At 42.0% G+C, this 18,801-nt stretch overlaps 1 protein-coding gene across 7 annotated transcripts in view; it reads left to right on the forward strand.

The window, feature by feature from the left end:
• Positions 1-8,603: 8,603 nt before the first annotated feature.
• The window catches only part of TNS1 (tensin 1), a 324,376-nt gene continuing 314,178 nt past the window's right edge, over positions 8,604-18,801 (forward strand). For 5 of the 7 annotated variants that reach the window (XM_074191391.1, XM_074191392.1, XM_074191394.1 and 2 more), the window contains exon 1: positions 8,604-8,706. The gene's annotated coding sequence lies outside the window, so the exon portion shown is untranslated. The remainder of the gene's footprint in view (positions 8,707-18,801) is intronic. The other 2 variants (XM_074191398.1, XM_074191399.1) reach the window with 1 other exon arrangement.

Below are 18,801 nucleotides of genomic sequence, written 5' to 3' on the forward strand. Positions count from 1 at the left end.
GAACACTAACACAAAATGAATGAATGTCTAGAGTATAAGAGATCACATCATTTAAAAAAATTAGAAGAGGACAAAATCAGGTACCTCTCAGCTATAGATAGGAAGAAAATACTTACCTGAACAAGAGACAGGAAAAAATCACAAAAGATAAAAGATAATTTTGATGACATGAAATTCAAGAGTTTTTGAATTAACAGCATCAATGTAGCAAAGATAAGAAAAGGAACCATTAATGTCAGGAGCAGGGATTGAACACGTGACTTTTTAATCACTTTCTTACAAGAATCTATTGTCAATACTTCTACTAGGTCTGTGTCTCAAAAAAGGTCATACAAAGGGAAAAAGACCCACATGTACAAAAATAGTCTTAGCAGCTCTTTTTTGTGGTGGCAAAGAATTAATTGGGTAAAGACTAAACAAATTGTGATATATGAATATAAAGGATTATAATTGTTTGGTAAGCAATGATGAGCAGATGGATTTCAGAAAAACCTGGAAACACATGAATTGATGCTGAGTGAACTGAACAGAACCAGGAAAATATTGTACACATTAACAGTAACACTGTGTGATGATCAACTATGATAGACTTAACTCTTCTTATCAATATAGTGATCAAAGATAATTTCAGTCTTGTGGTGGAAAATGCCATACTCAATCAGAGAAAGAACTAAGTAGCCTGAATGCAAATCAAAGCATACAATTTTTGCTTTAAAAACTTTTTTTTGGTTTTTCTTTCTTGTGGTTTTCGCCTTTGTTCTGATTCTTCTTTTATAAAATGAGTAATAAAGAAGTATGTGAAGCATGATTATGCATGCATAACCTATATCAGATTACTTCCTTTCTTAGAGTGAGGGGGAGGGAAAGTTGGGAGGTAGAAAACTTTATAAAAATGAATATTGAAAACTATTTTTATATGTAATTGGACAAACAAATAAAGAAATAATACAAAACAAGAGTGTGCTATCCAATATATTAAACATTAAGACAAATATATATATATATATAAACTAAGAACTAATTTTCAACAGATAAGTGGACAAGGTTATAAACTAAAATTATCCAAAGAAGAATTGCAAAGCAATAACAGTGATATGAAAGATTACTCCAAATCACCAGTAAAAGGAGATATTCACTAAAAAACATCTTGAAGGTTTCACTTAAGAGTAAGTTAGTGCTGGAAAAGTTGTGGGAAGACAGGCATGTGTACACACAGAGAGTGGGACTGTGAGTTGATCCAATCATTCTGAAAAACAATTTAAAATTAAGTTTTAAGTCACTACAATGTCTCTCTCTTCTTTTATCTAGAGATCCCAGGGCTAGGTTAAGGTCCTAAGGAGGTTGAGACAGAAAAAATATTAGTGTGTGTGTGTGTGTGTGTGTGTGTGTGTGTGTGTGTGTGTGTGTGTGTGTGTGGTAGCAAGGAACTGAGAACAAAGAAGGTGTGAATTAAGTAGGGAATATCTAAATAAACTGTGGTATATGAATGTAATGGGATATTATTATGTGACAACAAGAAATGACTAAGAATTCAGGGGAACTGGGAAGATACATGTGACCTTATGCAAGCAGAAAGTAGGCAGAAAATTACAAAAGATTTTCTTTTCTTTTCTTTTTTTTCAAGACAGTGCGGTTAAGTGGCTTGCCCAAGGCCACACAACTAGGTAATTATTAAGTATCTGAAGTCGAATTTGAACTCAGGTACTCCTGACTCCACGGCGGTGCTCTATCCACTGTGCCACCTAGCCACCCAACAAATGATTTTAACAATGAAAATAGAAAGAACAAAATCAACAACAATAATAAAAATGTTATCAAATGCTGCATAATTATAATGATTAAGCTTGGACTTTGAGAACACTGGAAGGAAAGGGAACACACACTCATTAAGCACTTTCTATTTACCCAGCACTTAACTAAGATCACAGTTGATAAGACATACCTTCTTCTCTTCATGGTGAAAGGACTATGAAAATAGAATATTGTATGTGCTGTGAAGGTTGAAATATTGCTTAGTTCTGTTAAATTTTTCTCTTTCCTCTTTAATATTTGTCACAAAGGATGACAAGCCAATGCATCTATTTTTATCCTAGTGGCAATAGGGAGCTATGGAAAATTTTTGAGTGACTTATTCAAAACTGCTTTAGGAAAATTATTATTATTATAATTATATTATTATTATTATTATTATTATTATTTAGGTTTTTGCAAGGCAAATGGGGTTAAGTGTCTTGCCCAAGGCCACACACAGCTAGGTAATTATTAAGTGTCTGAGACCAGATGTGAACTCAGGTACTCCTGCTACGACACCTAGCCACCCTCTAGGAAGATTATTTTGGCAGTGATGGGGAGGACCAACTGGAGGTGTGAGAAACTAGAAATAGGAGACCAATTAAGAGACTGGTTGATTGGTTCTTGTTTTTTGTTCTTTGTTCTTGAAGAGGATCAAAATAACATCACTATATCAGAGTCAAGTTACAATGCGCCTGACTGATCAGAGCTTAGAATGCTCTACCATACATTGGGCAGAAAAGGCCATGTGAACATTTCAGGTGATTTTCTGAATTTGCCCACGTTTTTGAGAAATGCTTGCAATAGCTCAGATAAGAAGGGATGGGGGCCTGAACTAGGGTAGTGACTTCGTGAGTGAAGAGAAGGGGGGAAATGGGCCAAAATTGTGGAGAAATAATTATCAAAACTTATCAACTGATTGACTATGGGATAGGGTTAAAGAGAAGTACAAAATCTAGGAAGACTGAGATTGGGAACCTCTGACCACAAGGATGGTGTTGCCTTGGAGAGACACAGGGAAGTTTGGGAAAGGAGCAAGTTTAGGGGAAAAGATAGAGTTTCATTTTGGACATTTTGTTGGAAATGTTTAGTAGCATGTTGGGACCCAGGAGTCAGAAGAGGGCTATCCTTGACTGTATAGATCTGGGAGTTATCTACAAAATGATGGCAATAGTACTTATGGGAACTGAGATCACCAAGAGAGAGTCTGTAGAGAGAACTGTCCAAAGCTGAGCCCTGACAGGGACATTAATCTTTGGGGGCGGGGGGACCATAGAGGATGGCACAGCAAAGAAGACATTGAAGCTCTTTTTCAGGTCTTCTTTCTGAATCTTGTGCTCCTATTCCTATGGGTCTATTTCAGGTCCTCAGCTCTCTCCAGGGTTTGTTTAGCCTTTAGGTGGGTATCTCAGTTGAAGGGGCAACTAGGTGGTGCAGTGGATGGAGCACTGGCCTTGGAGTCAGGAAGATGGGAGTTTGAATCTAGTCTCAGAAACTTGACTCTTACTAGTTGTGTGACCTTGGGCAAATCACTTAACACTCATTGCCTCACATCCAGGGCCATCTCCAGCCATCCTGATATCTGACCCAGATGATTCTGGAGGAGAAAGTGATGCTGGTGACTTAGCACAATTTTCCCTCACTCAAATCCAGTTCACATGCTTGTGGCATCAGCTTCCTAATGTTATTGTCTTTTTCGAAAATAAAGGACAAACATTATCATTAATCTCAGTTCAGAGCTGGACTGTATGAAGTATTCCCTTCCCCCTGGGGAAATCAGTCTCCTGGGAACAGTCATTCTCAAGACATACACTCATCCCCTCCTGATCCCTAGCTGAGTGGAAAGTGTGATTTATTTCAAGAAAATGGAGAAAGAAGCAAAGGGAGAGAGACAATCTAGGAGATGGAGAAATAGAAAAAAAGACTAGACTGGAGGGAGGACTCCTTGTTCTTTCATCAATTCTTTCAGAGACTCAAGTATAATTCTAGTCTGCTCCTAATCCTCAATTCCTCTCATCTGTAAAATGGGGATGAAAGTAGGACCTATATTTCAGGGTTATTAAATGAATCAAGAGATAATCATTTTAAAAAAGCATTACCACAGTGCCCAGAACCACTGTATAGATACTTATTCCCTTCCCTAATCCTTGTAATATCTTAGGACTCCTTAGGATCTAGGGTTACCATTGAACTTGGGGAGTCATGGAGTCCAATGTGGGTAGCCTGCCTTCAGTCATGGAATGACATGTTAGGAAAGTGCTAGACAGTATCTTAAGAGCATTGGTTGAAGGAACTAGAGATATTTAGACTGGAGGAGAAAAGATTTTGGTGAAGACATGATCATTGTCTTCAATTATTAGAAAAGCTGTTACAAGAAGAAGAGATTTATCTTTTTTTGTTCATCCTCAGAAGGTAGAACTAAATAGAATAGATTGAAGTTTCAGAGAAGCTGACCAGGAATCAGGGTAAGAATACTTGCTAACAAATATCTATTCCCTCAGCTAGGATGAGCTTCTTTGGGAGATAGTGGGTTCGTTTCACTGGAGGTTTTGAGTTGAATGGGACTTTGCAGAGGGAAGCCTTGCTCAGAAATTCCTGCAAGAATGGAATCTCCCTGAGTTCAGGAGCTGTTTTGTTTTAGGCTTTGTATTTCAATCTCACAATGCGGATGTATAGCAAATGCTTGTTGATGGATTGATTCAGATACTAGTTGGACTTAATAATTTCTGAGGTTCCAAACAAATTGCTGGTACAGGTATTATAGAGTAGTAAAAATATCCCTGGGGGAACCAAAGGACAAATGGGAGAGGAGGTCCTGTAGGTAACTGGATGAAGAAATCATCAGATTCTGGCAATCATGGAAATCTCTCAGCCTCTCTCAGTTCAGTCGTTAACCCCCCCCCCCCCCCATAATCCTCCTCAAAGAGTTGTCCTGGCTACTCACCCAGGAAGGATCAGAGCGGTCAGTGTGTGGCATCAGAGCTGGAATGTCTTTGTGTGTCTGTCTAGCCCTTGAAGCCTTGCCTGAATTTTTCTGTCTGAACAATGACTCATGTCTAGCACCACCCAGGACCTCTAGGAGATGGGGGGGGGGAAACTCCCAAACCTTCAGTGGGAGAGAACTAGAGGACCAAATTTGGGGAAGGAGAAGGAGCAGAATGATGTCAAATTTTAGTGATAGGAGAAATAGCTTCAGGGGAAGTTTATTTTCTGAGTTTAGGAGAGTAGGTAGAAGCTTCGTTTCTTCTTCTGTTCTATATCTTGTGAGGCCTGACTATGAAACTAGGGTCTCCTATTTAGGTATCTGTGTGTGTGTGAATTATTGTGTAATATTAGTTTAAAATTATAAATTAATAAGGTTATGTGTAATCTGGGGCTCTTTCTCTTTCTCTGTGCTTCTGTTTCCTCATCTATAAAATGAGGAAACTGAACTAAATAACTAAGGACCCTTTCTATGTAAATCAGGTCGAGTCAATGAGCACCCACCATGGGTCAGATGAGGCTACTTGGCTCCATAATTCAGATTACTGGGCTTGGAATTAGGAAGGCATATCTTCCTGAAGCTGTAATGACCCTGGACAAATCACTTAACCTCTTTGCCTCGGTTTCCTCATTTGTAAAATGAGCTGGAGAAGAAAATGGCAAGTTACTCCAGTATTTTTACTAAGAAAACCCCAAAAGGGTTCATGAAAAGTTGGATATGACTGAAATGACTGAACAACAACTACATATGCCATTTCCCAATAGATAAATGGTCATAGGATGTAGATAGACAATTCTCAAAAGAACTATGAACTAACCACCATGGAAGAATGCTCCAAATCTCTGCTAATAAGAGAAATCCAACTCAAAACAATTCTGAGGTTTCATCTCACAATGTACAAAATGACAACAATGTTAAAAGGGTTGTGGAAGAATAGACACACTTATACATTGTTGGTACAGCTGTGAAATGACACAATCATTTTGTAAAGCAATTTGGAATTATGCAAATAAATTGCCTAAAATTTTCAGATTTTTGAGTCACTGATGCCACCACTGGGCTCAAGGAAGCCATTGATAAAAAGAAAGTCCCCATATACTCCAAAATATTTTCAGTAGCATATTTTTTGGTGATAAACGAGATATTTTTAGCAGCATATTTTTTGGTGATAATCAAGAATTAGAAACAAAGTAGAAGTGCATTATTTGGGGAATGAGTCTACAAACTGGTACATGAGTAATGGAATGCTACTATAAGAAATGTATGTGATGAATACAGTGAAGAATGGAAAAGATGTATATAAAGTGGTGCAGAGGGAAGGAAGCAGAGTCAAGAAAACTATACACAACAACTACAACAATGTAAATGGAAAGAATAACTGTAAAAAAATTAAAAGTAAATGTAACAGGGGCAGCTAGATGGCACAGTGGACAGAGCACTCACCCTGGAGTTGGGACGACCTGAATTCAAATTCAGCCTCAGACACTTAATAAATTGCCTAGCTGTGTGACCTTGGGCAAATCACTTAACTCCATTGCCTTGCAAAAAACCAAAAAAAGTAAATGTAACAAATTTAAAAAGATCAAGCAGTCCAATAATGAAACAACATAAAACACCCTCTCCAAACTATCTTTGGCAGAGGTGAGAGGCCCATAGGTGTTACACATTGAGCATTTTTTCTGACTTTTTTCAATATATTGATTAGTAATGATGAATTTTTTGGTTTCTCTCTAAAAAGTGCTATTTGTTGGGTGGATTTTTGGCAGGAGGAGGGGGAGGAATACTTGGCAAAACTATGATGATGTAGGAAACAGAAAAATTAATGGGAACTTATTTTAAAAAATAAAGTTGTTACACTTCTCAAGAGAGAACACTTTCATTTACGTAATACATTCTCATCACTTCTACTTTTCTTGTGCTCACCATAACCACCAAGTGGCGCTAAGCGCTTGGGATGCTGCCTCCAGCACCTACATACACACACACACATCCATTTTTCCCTCCAGGTGTGTGAAATAGGAGGATGGAAAATGGTTTTGTGGAGAGAGAGCAGACCCTCTCCTTACAGAAATATGGACATTTGGAGGGACCTAGGTTTCCTGATTCTTAGTATCACCTTCTGAAATGCATCTCTCCTTCCCCTATCTCTAAAACGGAAAAGTTCCACGAAGTCAGATGATGAGCTCTGGGAAAGGTACTCAGGTAGGTTGATTTGTTTTATGGTTCCATCCCAAAAGGTTTCCTGATAAGAGGGGCTGCCCAAAGCTCTGCCTATGGTTTTGCATTAGGATAGGACATTCTAGGAGAAAAGGAGCAGGCACTGGTGGGCTTTCCAAACATTTTAATAAGACAACTTGTATGCAAATATTCACACACACAGGAGTATACAAATATACAAACAGGAGGCATCTAGGCAGACAGGCAATCTGAGTTAGGGTGTCTGCTTGCTATTTTTTGTTGTTTCAATTGTGTCAGCCTCTTCTTGACCCCATTCTGGGGTTCTCTTGCAAAGATATTGGGAGTGGTTTGTCTTTTCCTTCTCCAGTTCATTTTACAGATAAGGAAACTGAGGCAAACAGTATTTTATCTGATTCTTTGTGACCCCATTTGGGATTTTAAATTTCTTTCTCCAGTTCATTTTATGAAGGAGTAAACTGAGGCAAATAAGATTAAATGGCTTGCCCAAGTGACTTGTCACACAGATAATAAGTGTCTGAAGCCAGATTTGAACTGAGGAAAATGAATCTCCTTGTCACCAGGAAGCGTTCTGTCTACTGGTCACTAGCTGCATTAGTTGAAGAAGCACTTCGATATCCTCAGCCTTGAGGAATGGATGAGCAGCAGCTGATCTCTGAGAGTCCCTACAGATCACAATTGAGTGAGCCTTCTGGTAGTCTGTTCTGTCCACTCCCTGGCCTTTTATCTCTTTCTGTCTCTCTTTCTCTGTCTCTGTCTCACACCTTTTAAGAGTCGTTCTTAGAAGGTCATGGATGGAGGGAGGGCTACATGAGATCTCAGAGACCGTCTAGTCCAGCCAGGTTATTTATAGTAATGTTTATCCTTCATTTTCGAAGAGTGACATCAGGGTGATGACACCATGGCAAGTACATGAATTAGATTTGAGTGAAGGGATGCTGGTCTAAGTCCCCAGCCTCCCTTTCTCCTCCAGAGTCAACTGGGTCCAAGGGCCAGATATGAATCAGGACCCCTGGAGATGGCCCTGGATGAGGCAGTCAGGTTCAAGTGACTTGCCCAAGGTCACACAGTAAGTCTAGTGTCTGAGGTCTAATTCGAACTTCCTCCCTCCTGATTCCAAAAGCACCCCCTAACTGCCCGCCGGGCATTTATACAGATGAAGGGAACCAACGGGCTCACAGGGACTGAGTGACTTTCTCAAGGTCACCAGGAGTGGGCTCAAACCAGATCCTCCGACCGCAGAGCTGGCGCTAGGTGTCCCGGGCTTCTCCAAGTTCAGCCCCCGCCGGTGCCCAGCTCCTCGGACCTGGGGGATTGTCTCCCCATCCTCGGGCTCCTGCTCATTCTTGTCCCCAGGGTACACTTCACGCTTCCTGGCCGTCCTAGGAGAAGGAGGAGCCGAGGGCGGCCGGACCTGCCGCCTCCCCGCTGTCCCGGCAGTGCGCCCAGGATCGAGCCGCGCCGCAGCCCCCCACTGTAGCCCGTGGAAAGTGGGGGCACGTGGTGACTCCGGGACGGGTCCAGGCGGGGGAAGTCTGGGCTCCCCGGCCCCCGCCCCCTTCCCTGAGGCTCTGGGACTGATGGGCTGCACCGTGAGCTTGGTCTGCTGCGAGGAGCTGGATCCCGGACCCCCGGGTGCTCCCCAGCTCCCTAGGGGCCCCCCAGATCCAGGGCACTGCAAGCGCCCGGCCCCCTGCGGCTCATCGAGCCCTCAGAGGAAGAAGCGACTGCTAGGGGTAAGCTAAGGTGCAGTGGAAGGAAGCCGGGGAGATGCTTTGGGGAGAAGGATATTTGTGTTTGTGGAAGGGGGTTGGGGGGTGCAGTGCATACGTGTGTCTGGAGCTCATCTTGGCATCTAAGGGAGGACAGGACAGCCATTCGGCTTTTGAGGACGGTTTCTTTATCTATAAAATTAGGGGATTAGATTAGCTGATTACCAAATTTCCTTTCTTTAAAAATGCTTTTAGGATTACCCTGGGGAGGGGTATGGGGCTAAGCCAGGGGAAGGTGGCGTAAGGGGGGGTGGGGGTGGGAGGAATGTTTCCCCTGAGCCAGGGGAGGGAGCCTCAGTTTAAAGGGTGAAGTGGACAAAAGTCTGTGTGTGTGTGTGTGTGTGTGTGTGTGTGTGTGTGTGTGTGTGTCTGTGTGTTTGTGTGTACAATACCAAGGAATGACAAAAGGGTTAAACTTCCCTAGCTAGTCTTTCCAGGAATCTGTCTCAGGTCTTGGGTACCTCTATTCATCGTGCTGTGTGGGGAGCTGTGACCAGACTCTGGTAGAATTAGACTGGGGGAACTTCTGGGCCAGAAGGGCAGGTGCAGAGGGAGAAAGGGTCCTTCAAGAGCTGAGGCCTGGTAGTGAGATGTCACTCAGCTGGATATTCCTCTCTTCCTTCATTACTGGTGCAGGTGAGTCTTGGGTCCTTGAAGTAAGGTGGACGCTAGAGACCTGAGTCTAGACAAATAGTATTTCTCAGGGATTTGGGGACAAAGAAGGAAGCTAGGATATGAGAAGCAGTAATTGTGTCCTGGGAGCACTTGGGTACCTATACCTATACCTGGATGTGAGGCAGTCAGGTTCAAGTGACTTGCCCAAGGTCACACAGTTAGTAAGTCTAGTGTCTGAGGTCTAATTCGAACTTCCTCCCTCCTGATTCCAAAGGCAGTGCTCCATCCACTGCACCCCCTAACTGCCCACCGGTCATTTATACAGATTAAGGGAACCAACTGGCTCATGTCCAATGCCTCCCCTCTTTAGCATTTTCAGAAAAGGGCATGGTATGTGGAGTCAGAGACTTGGATACTTCTGATCTTGGGCACGTACCCCTTCTTTTTTTTACTTTTTATTTTTAGGAGTTTTTTGGCAAGGCAATGGGGTTTAGTGGCTTGTCAAAGGCCACACAGCTGGGTAATTATTAAGTGTCTGAGGTTGGATTTGAACTCAGGTACTCCTGCCTCCAGGGCCAGTGCTCTATCCACTGTGCCACCTAGCTGCCATGTATCCCTTCTTAACTCAGCACCTTTGGAGGAAAGACTGGAACACTGAACCTTGTAGTTGCAATGTTAGAGTTTAGGAGGCTGGTGTGTCCTGGGGTTCCTCTCTCCATAGTTAGAAGAAGCAGCCTACCTGGGTGGTAGACTAGGTCCTAGAGACTGTTGGGAGGAAGCAAGGCAATCCCTAAATACGAATCAGAAACCATCTGCTTTGCACTATTTACCTGCAACTGTAGTCTTCATCCCCCAAATAAATCATGTGTTCCTCAGATCTCAGTAATGTTCCATTAAAGATCTCAGATTCCTAGCTCCCAACTTAGGGAGTGACCACTTCTGCCTGAAGTCAGGTTGAGTGGGAGAGACTGAGAGGTGAGTTGATTATCCCTGTACCCTGGTTGCTCAGGGTTCAGAATAAAGAGCTTTAGGTGGAAACTCTAGGACCAGACAACAGGCTTCTGTCTGACCTGATGTAGTGGGAGACTGGGAAGAAGAGGCGACACGAAGGGGCTTGTGACAAAATGGTAGAATCATCAAGCTTCCAGAAGTCTTGGTGGAAATTTATCTCTTTTTCTTCACCTCTGTCCTCCTAGCCCATACAAGAAGGTAGTCTCTCTCCTTCAAGATTTCAAGGAAAGGCAATGTCATAACTCCCTCTCCCAAGCTGACCTGTCCCAACGCACCACAAAGAGTCTCCAAAGTTCATTTTCCCTTATTTGATTGTCAGTGGAGACAGTCTGGAGGGAGACATCCCCCCCCCCCCCCCCCCCCCGCCTTGCAGCAAATTCTTAGGACTTCCAGGACCTTGCCCATATGGGCAAGTTCTCAGGAGGTCTGGGTCTTCTTTCTTTAGTGATCTTTAGTGCTTTGGAAATTCTTCTCAAGTTTCCCTTGCCCTCTGTCTTCATTTTGTGACTTTCTCTGTCATTACTAGTATTACTGTCTGCTTCAATTTGTGTTTCTGTCTTTGTCTTCCCATTTCTGCCTCTCCCCACATAAACTTTATTTCTATTCTGCCTCACTTTTGTACCTCACATCTCAATGTGGCCAGTTTTGAAGATCCAATGTTTCTAGATTTAGAGCTAAAAGAGACCTCTGTGGGACAGCCAGGACAACCCATTTATTTTGCAGGTAAAGCTGGAGAGGTTAAGTTACTTGCTCAAGGTCACTCACACAGGTAGTAAATGTCAAAGGTGGGATTTGAATCCAGGTTTTCTGACTTTGAGCCCATGTTCTTTCTTTCACAGTATGTTTCCTGCTAGGGAGCAGGACAGAAACCAGTTTGTTTATCCTCAGAGATTAGCAGGACTAAGGAGTTGGGACTGGGGTACTGAGAATAATTAGAGGCTATTTCCAGGAAGGTAAGTATCACTGGAGAAAAGAAGTGGGAGCTGGGTAGGGGGCATGGGGTGGACATGCTGGAGAAGATGTGGATGTAGGTGGGAGGAAGAAGGAGGAGAAAGAGGGAGAGAGAGAGAGGGAGAGAAGGAGGAGGAGGAGGAGAAAGGATAAAAATAGAGAAAAGAGGGAGAGACAGAAAGGAGGAGGAGGAAGAGAAAAAGAGGAAGATGAGGAGACTGGATAAAGGATAAAGAAGAGAAAGGAGAGACAGAAAGGAGGAGGAGAGGAAAAAGAAGAAGAGAGGAAGAGATAAAATAAAGATAGAGGAGAGGGAGAGGAGAAGAAAAAAGGAGGAGGAGGAAGAAGAAGAAGAGGAGGAGATGAAGAAGAAGAGAAATGAAAGAGGAGGAGGAGAAGATAGGGGAAGGGGAAAGGGGAAAGAGAATAGGGGAGAGGATAAAGAAGAGAAGAGAGAGGAGAAAAAGGGAGGAAAGAGAGTGGGGAGAAGAGAGAGGAGGGAGGGAAGAAGGTGAAGTCTCTCTGCATGAGGATGAGCTGGTTACAGAGCAGGTCTCCAGAGAGAACCCCTACTCCCTTCCCTGTGACTCATGCCTAGCTTTCATCTACTTAAACTAAAGCCCAGTCCATGTCCTCTGCTACCCTCTGGGATGGCTGGTTTTTGTTTGGTCTAGCTACTGCCTTCCTAGCCCCAAGACTTTTCTCCTCGCCTACCCCCCTCCGCTTCCCCCCTTTGCCCCAAACCTGCCTTTTCTTACTTTCCTGTCCCCAAACCCAAATGACAAGAAATGAAATCATGCCAGAACCTTGGGAATTCAGAACAACAGTCTGGCTTTTCAGTTTCTTGCCATGTCAAGTCGAGGTGAGATGAGGTGAGACCCCCCAACTTCTATTTTAACTGCCTTCCACGCTTCAGCTCTCTCAGTTCAGACTGCCAGAGAGGGACTCCCCTGTTCCTCCCTCAGACCACATTACCCTCTCTTTCCTTTCCTGCTCAGGCTGCCCCTCTTTTCCCACAGACCACAATGCTCTTTCCTTCTTCTCCCAGACTCCACAATCCTCTCTCCCCACCCCTGTAGCTCCTACTGCCTATTCTTATGGAGAGACCACATTGTCCTCGTTTCATAATGTGTGGGCTTTGGCTTAACCTTCGTTTCCTCATCTGAGAAATGGAAATAAATAATTTGTACTCAGAGCCCTTTCAAGAAACCATCAAAACAATGAATGTAAAATACTTTGGAATCTAAAACATTACATAAATTTTAGTTAGTACCATCATTGTTAATAGGGAGAGTATTTCCTTTTCTCCCCTCCAAATCACAATTTTGTCCTCTCTTGGACATTTTTATTTTGACTTTTTTTTTTTTTTGTCTTTAGAGAGAGCCAGACATCTTGGTTACCACAAACTTGTTTATGTATTAGAATCTGCCTGGGTACTACTGATGGATAGAGGGACCCCCTCCCTTCTCCTGGGAGGCACAGGAAGCCCTCACAGTATTTAGCTAATTCTTCCTTCTCACTCTGTGAATTTTCACTCGCTCCATTGGCAGTGCCAATCTGCCTTGTTGGCGGTAAGAGGAGGGTGGGGCTACCCCATTCAGAGCGTGCCTGGCAAACTCTCCCCAGAACCATTCCCACTAAACTTTTCCAGGGGTATATGCCAAGGGGCCCCAAGGGGGGCATCACCAGGTGCCAGACTCAACTCTCTCCCTCTTAGCCTCCTCTAGAAACAAGCAGGTACTTGTAGGACTGGTAAAGGTATAGACGAACTAGGTGATATGGGGCAGTTCCAGAGATTTCTCCACACCCACTCTCAAGGTCACTGTATCTGTTCTAGCCCTGTTATGCTCCCTCCTCTAAGCTTGGCACTGATTTTTTTCCTATCTAAAATAGGGGATACTATTCAAGATTATCCCCAGCTAAGAATATTTCACAGATTTCTCTCCTTCTATAGACTCGCTCATTTAAGAATATTTCAGAGACTCCTCTCCTTTAGTTTTCCCTGCTCTCACCTCTCAGAGACAGGAAGTCCTTTTGATTATTTAACCTAAATCTGAACTTGGAGACTGTTTTCTTTTGTTCTTTTCTCAGTTATACAGAATCATGACAGTCATGACATTTTAGACTTGGAAGAGACTTTAGAGTTCATCTAGTCAGTTCCCTTATTTTACAGAATAGAAGACTGAGGCCAGGATTAAAGAAGTAACTTGACCAAGACACAAAAGTAATTGATAAACAAGAGTTGGAACTAGGGGCCCAGTTCTCCTGCTTCTCAGTTTGGCTTCACTCCACTAGATTTCTCAGTGGGATTCATTATGGAGAGTGGGGGGGGGAGGGTCTGTGGAATCTTCCCCTACCAAGATTTATATAACTTCTGGAGGGAATGCAGGGTCGTGCGGAGGGAACTGGGAGATTGTCATTTTCTGAATCCAGAGGCAGCTGTCTTGGGGAGAGAAACTTAACCATGGACTGAAGCTCAGATGAGTCAGGTTTGGACTCTATTATGCCTTGGCCTGGATAGTTGGTTGCCTCCTGAGTTTCGAAATCTTTTACTTTTATATCAACTTCACTTCCAAATATATCCCTCCCCCTCTTCTATCCAGAAAGCCATTACCAGAGAACAAAAACAATTAAAAAAAAACCAATCTGCAAATTCAACTAAGGCCAATAGTATATACAACATTCTGCACTCATAGTCTCCCTGTCTCTGCAAAGAAATGACAGACATTTATTTTTTCATCTCTTTTGGGAGACTAAGTTGAGTCATAATTAACAAGGCTAATTTTGTTGTTCTTTCCATTTGCACTGTTGGAGTCAAAATAGATCTTGTTTCTGGTACTTAATTGCATTTTGCATCTGTTTGTAGCATCTTCCTTGTGCTTTTCTTTATTTTCCTAATATATTTTTTTTCTGGTACCATTATCTTCATGTACCACCATTTGTTTAGCTGTTCCCCAGTTGATGAGCACCATTTTGTTTTTGCTATATTCTACATTGCTACTATAAAAACCGATGCAATAAACATTTTGTTGACTATGGGGCCTTTCTTCCTTTAATTTTTCTTAAGTAAAGTGGGATCTCTGAGACAAGGGATACAGGCATGTTAGTTACTTCTTTAGCCTAATTCAAAATTGCTTTCCAGAAAGTTGGGAAAATTCATAGTTCCACCAATAGTGCATTCATTAGTGATTCTGCCATTTCACAACTTACTCTAATATCCATTACTTCTAGTTTAACTGACCCTACCTTGTATGTGTGTACCTTTTGTTTTATTCTATTTTTTATTTTAATAGCATTTTATTTTTCCAATTACATGCAAAAGTAGTTTTCAACATTCAATTTTATAAAATTTTAATTTCCAAATTTTTCTCCCTCTCCCTTTCCCAAAATTACAAGCAAGCTGATATAGGTTATACATGAACAATCATGTTAAACATATTTCCATATTAGTCATGTTGTGAAAGAAGAATCAGAACAAAAGGGAAAAAACATGAGAAAGAAAAAACTGAAAAATTTTTTAAAAAGTAAAAGAAGTATGCTTTGATCTGCATTGAATTCCTTAGTTCTTTTTTCTGGATATGGATGGCATTTTCCATCACTTGTCTTTTGGAATTTTCTTTGATCACATATTGCTGAGAAGAGCTAAGCCTGTCATAGTTGATCATCTCGAAATATGGCAGTTACTGTGTTCAATGTTCTTCTGGTGTGTGTGTGTGTGTGTGTGTGTGTGTGTGTGTGTGTGTGTGTGTGTGTGTGTGTGTTTAAAAAAATAGTTTGTTAATTTTTTAAAAAATACGTTATTATTTCATAGGAATACCACTTGAATAGTTGAATGCACCATTCATGGTTCCCAAGTTTTCCTTTCTCCATTTTAAATATTTCCTAAATCTACATTACAAAACTTATCTTTTTGAACATCCTTTTCTGCATGTGCCCCAGAGATATGAATACAACTGAATAGTCTAAGGTATCAAACTCAAAGGTAGATATGTGGCACGGTGAATAGAATGCTGTGGTAGAATTCAGGAAAACCTGAATTAAAATCCTACCTCAGATACTTGCTAACTGGGTGACCCTGGGCAAGTCATTTAAACTTTGCATTAATTTCTAATCTGTAAAATGGAGATAATAATAGTATTTACTTCTCAGGGTTGTTTGTGAGGATGAGATAGTAATTGTAAAATTCTTAGCATGGTGTTTGGCACTGTGTAATGTTAACTATTATTAGTGTTAGCTTCTTACTTAGTCTAGACCCTGGGAAACTGTCAGCCTCAGTTTTTTCATCAGCCAAATGAGGATACCTATGGCATCAACCTCCCTTTTGTGATGACAAAATGAGATATTTGTAAAGATCTTTGCCAATATTAAAGTTCTGTGTAAATGCTAACTGCCATTATTACTTTATGTTACTGGGAGATCCAGTCTTCTAATGGAGATGTGGTTTTGTGTTTTACTTTTGAAACAATAGATTTTTTTTCTTCTAGGTTTTTAAGGTCCTTAAAAAAAAAGGATGGTACTTTATCTGTGTGTCTTATCTCCTCTATCACTTAGTACAGAGATGTGCATACAGTAGGTGATTCATTAATGTTTAGTAAATGGAGCAGCAGAATGGGACTGTGGATAGAGCCCTTTAGGAGATTTGCCAAGAAAGCATCAATGGAATCTTAGAGTCAGATAGATGGAACAATAATAACAATAATAAAAAGTAACCCAGCGGAGGGTCAAGTTCATTTCTCCTGGTTGAATCTCTCAGGTTTAGTACTTATTAGAAACTGAGGACATAGGGAGATGAGTAAAACTTGTACTTTAGGTACATCCCTCAATGGGGGTATTTAGCATTTACCTGTTGGAAAAGGTTGAGGTGGGGGGGGCAGCTAGGTGGCACAGTGAATAGAGCACCAGCCCTGGAGTCAGGAGTACTTGAGTTCAAATCTAACCTCAGACACTTAGTAATTACCTCCTCCCCCACCATTTAACATTTCAATCATCTCATAGCTTGATCCCAACTGCCCTGCCAAATTTTCATAAACATTTATTAGACAAAAACACTTACATTTTGCTGTCATCTATCTCCTTATACCTGTACCTTTGAAATGAGCTTCCTTTTCATCTCTTGGAATCCCCTATTTCCTATAAAACTCAGTCCAAGCACCTCCTTCTATTGAAGCTCTTCCTGCTTCCCCCAACCATTTTGACCAAATTACCTTGTATTCATTTGATATAGAATTTGTATATTCTTATTTTTAGATATGTTTATCCTGATAGAATGGAAGCTGTTGAGAGCAGGGACTGTTTCATTTTTCTCCTTGTATTTCTAGTTACCTGTAGATAGAAAGTTCTTGATAAATACTTGTTTATTGATTGATATTCCCTGATTCTTCCCTTGCCCTTCTTCTTAACCCTCCTTTTGAATAAGAAAGCATGGTGAGCATGCCAAGAACCCTTGCCATTGTGGGCAGAGCCCCCATGGTAGAGACAGACAAGCTGAGTCATCACGTAGAGCTCTGCTTCTTAACTTCTATTCTTAACCTCTAGCCTCCTTTGGTCATCTGGTATTGCTTAGAGAATCCCCTTAGTAGAATCAGCTTTGTAAATGCATAAAATAAAAGACATAAGATGATAAAAGGAACCAATTATATAGAAATACAGTTATCAAAACAGAAAACAAGTTTATAGACTTAATGAACCCCTGACTTGAAAGGTCAGTGGCTGGAGAATTGGGAGATGGAGACTCAAGTCTGATGAGACTCTCATCAGAGAACTTAGTGGGTGGGAAGCAGTGGGAGTAGAAGAATGCATTCCCCTGAATAAGTGATTTAACCTCTCTATGCCTATTTCTTCATCTTTTCAATTAAAGAGTCAGAATCAATGATTTCTAAGGTCTCTTCTGGTCCTAGAGCTATCATTCCATAGTTTTATAGGATGATACTTTATTTTCCTCTCAACACAGAGGAGAGAGATGAGGGAATGAGGGAAGCATTTTGATTTCTCAAATTGAGGATTCATTGTTTAATGGGCTCTGGTCACAAAGGCTCCAGTAGAGTCTGATTAGCAACAGACCCCATGGGAGGCATGTCATCTTCTCTTTTGGACCCTGTGACTTGGTGTAACTTGGTGTGATGTGGAGTTAGGGTCTTTTCTCTTTTAGGAAGTAAGTGGTATGAGAGTGTTGGGATGCTTTTGGAGACTAGAGAAGAGAGGGACAAACAAATAGAAGCAGAAAAAGAAAGTAAGAGATGAAGGAAGTGGGGGGATTTGATCTAGATTTACAAAATCTTTTTTCTATGTCTTCTTTCATTATCCCCCCCCCCCAAATTCAGGGCACCTTAATAGTGTCTGTCTCCTCTTGTCCTGGGCAGGAGGGGTCATAGGATGGAACTGAGGCTTGGAGAAGTGGGAGACTGACTTGTTTCAGACATACCTTGCCCCTTGGTAAGTACAGCAGATGATAAACAGATTAGATGGAGGGATTAGTGGGACACCAGAACGGGCCCAACAATGATGTGAATCGGGGCAGGAAGCATGTGTTTGGCACAGGAGGGCAAGATGAGACCTGCCATTTACCTCCTTCTGTCCCAGCCTAGTTCCCTACTACTCTTCACCTATAACTCCAAACCCTTCCCTTGAAACCTTGAGGAAACGTAAGGGAGGAAATCATGCCCTACTACTCCCATCCTACCTAATTCTCTATTTCCTTAAATCAAAAGTGTAACTTAGGTTGAAACATAGGCTCATTCTTCCAGGGTTTGTTGACAAAGCCTTCTATTGCTTCTCTAAGAAGTAACCCAGGCCTTGGTGTCAGTATTTTTGGTGTGGTATATGTAAATCTAGGTGGAGCCCAGCTGATATTCCCTAGTTCATAGGTATACCCAAGTTGCCACCAAGGGTGCTAGAGGTGGTAGATTAGGTTCTGACATTGACCTGGGAATGCCTTCTTCACTTGTATGCTCTCTCTGGGAAATTTCTCTTTTCTTCCTCCCAGTCCCTAGCTAATGATGTAGAGCTCTTTGGTTGGCAGCAAAGGAGTTAAGCCAACAACCCACTGGAGCAATGGGTTGGCCCCCTGCCATGTCCTTTCTGCTCCATTGGCACTCAGAGGAGCCCTTCCCCAGCCCCAGGTGTAACCCACTCAGAGCCGGATGGGCTGGACCGTGGAGGTGGGGGGGGAGAGTGGGAGGAAGTCTATAGTTTGTGTGGGTTTTAGGTTCCTGTCTGGGAAGGTCTTTGTTCTCCCTAGGTTGCTGATGAGCAGCAAGAGGGGCAAAAAAGTCTACAATGTGTGTGTGTGTGTGTGTGTGTGTGGAGATCCCTGAGACCATAGCTGTTCTGCAGAGTGAAAGGTTAACTTAGAACTTAGGGAGGTGTTGTTTTTGGCATAGGTCCCCCAACACACGCCCGTCACATGCCTCTGACCATAAATATGCTGGGGGTGGGCAGTGTGTGTGTATGTGTGTGTGTGTGTGTGTGTGTGTGTGTGTGTGT

The sequence above is a fragment of the Macrotis lagotis genome, chromosome 6 (genome assembly GCF_037893015.1).
Source record: "Macrotis lagotis isolate mMagLag1 chromosome 6, bilby.v1.9.chrom.fasta, whole genome shotgun sequence".
In the NCBI taxonomy this organism is placed as follows: domain Eukaryota; kingdom Metazoa; phylum Chordata; class Mammalia; order Peramelemorphia; family Peramelidae; genus Macrotis; species Macrotis lagotis.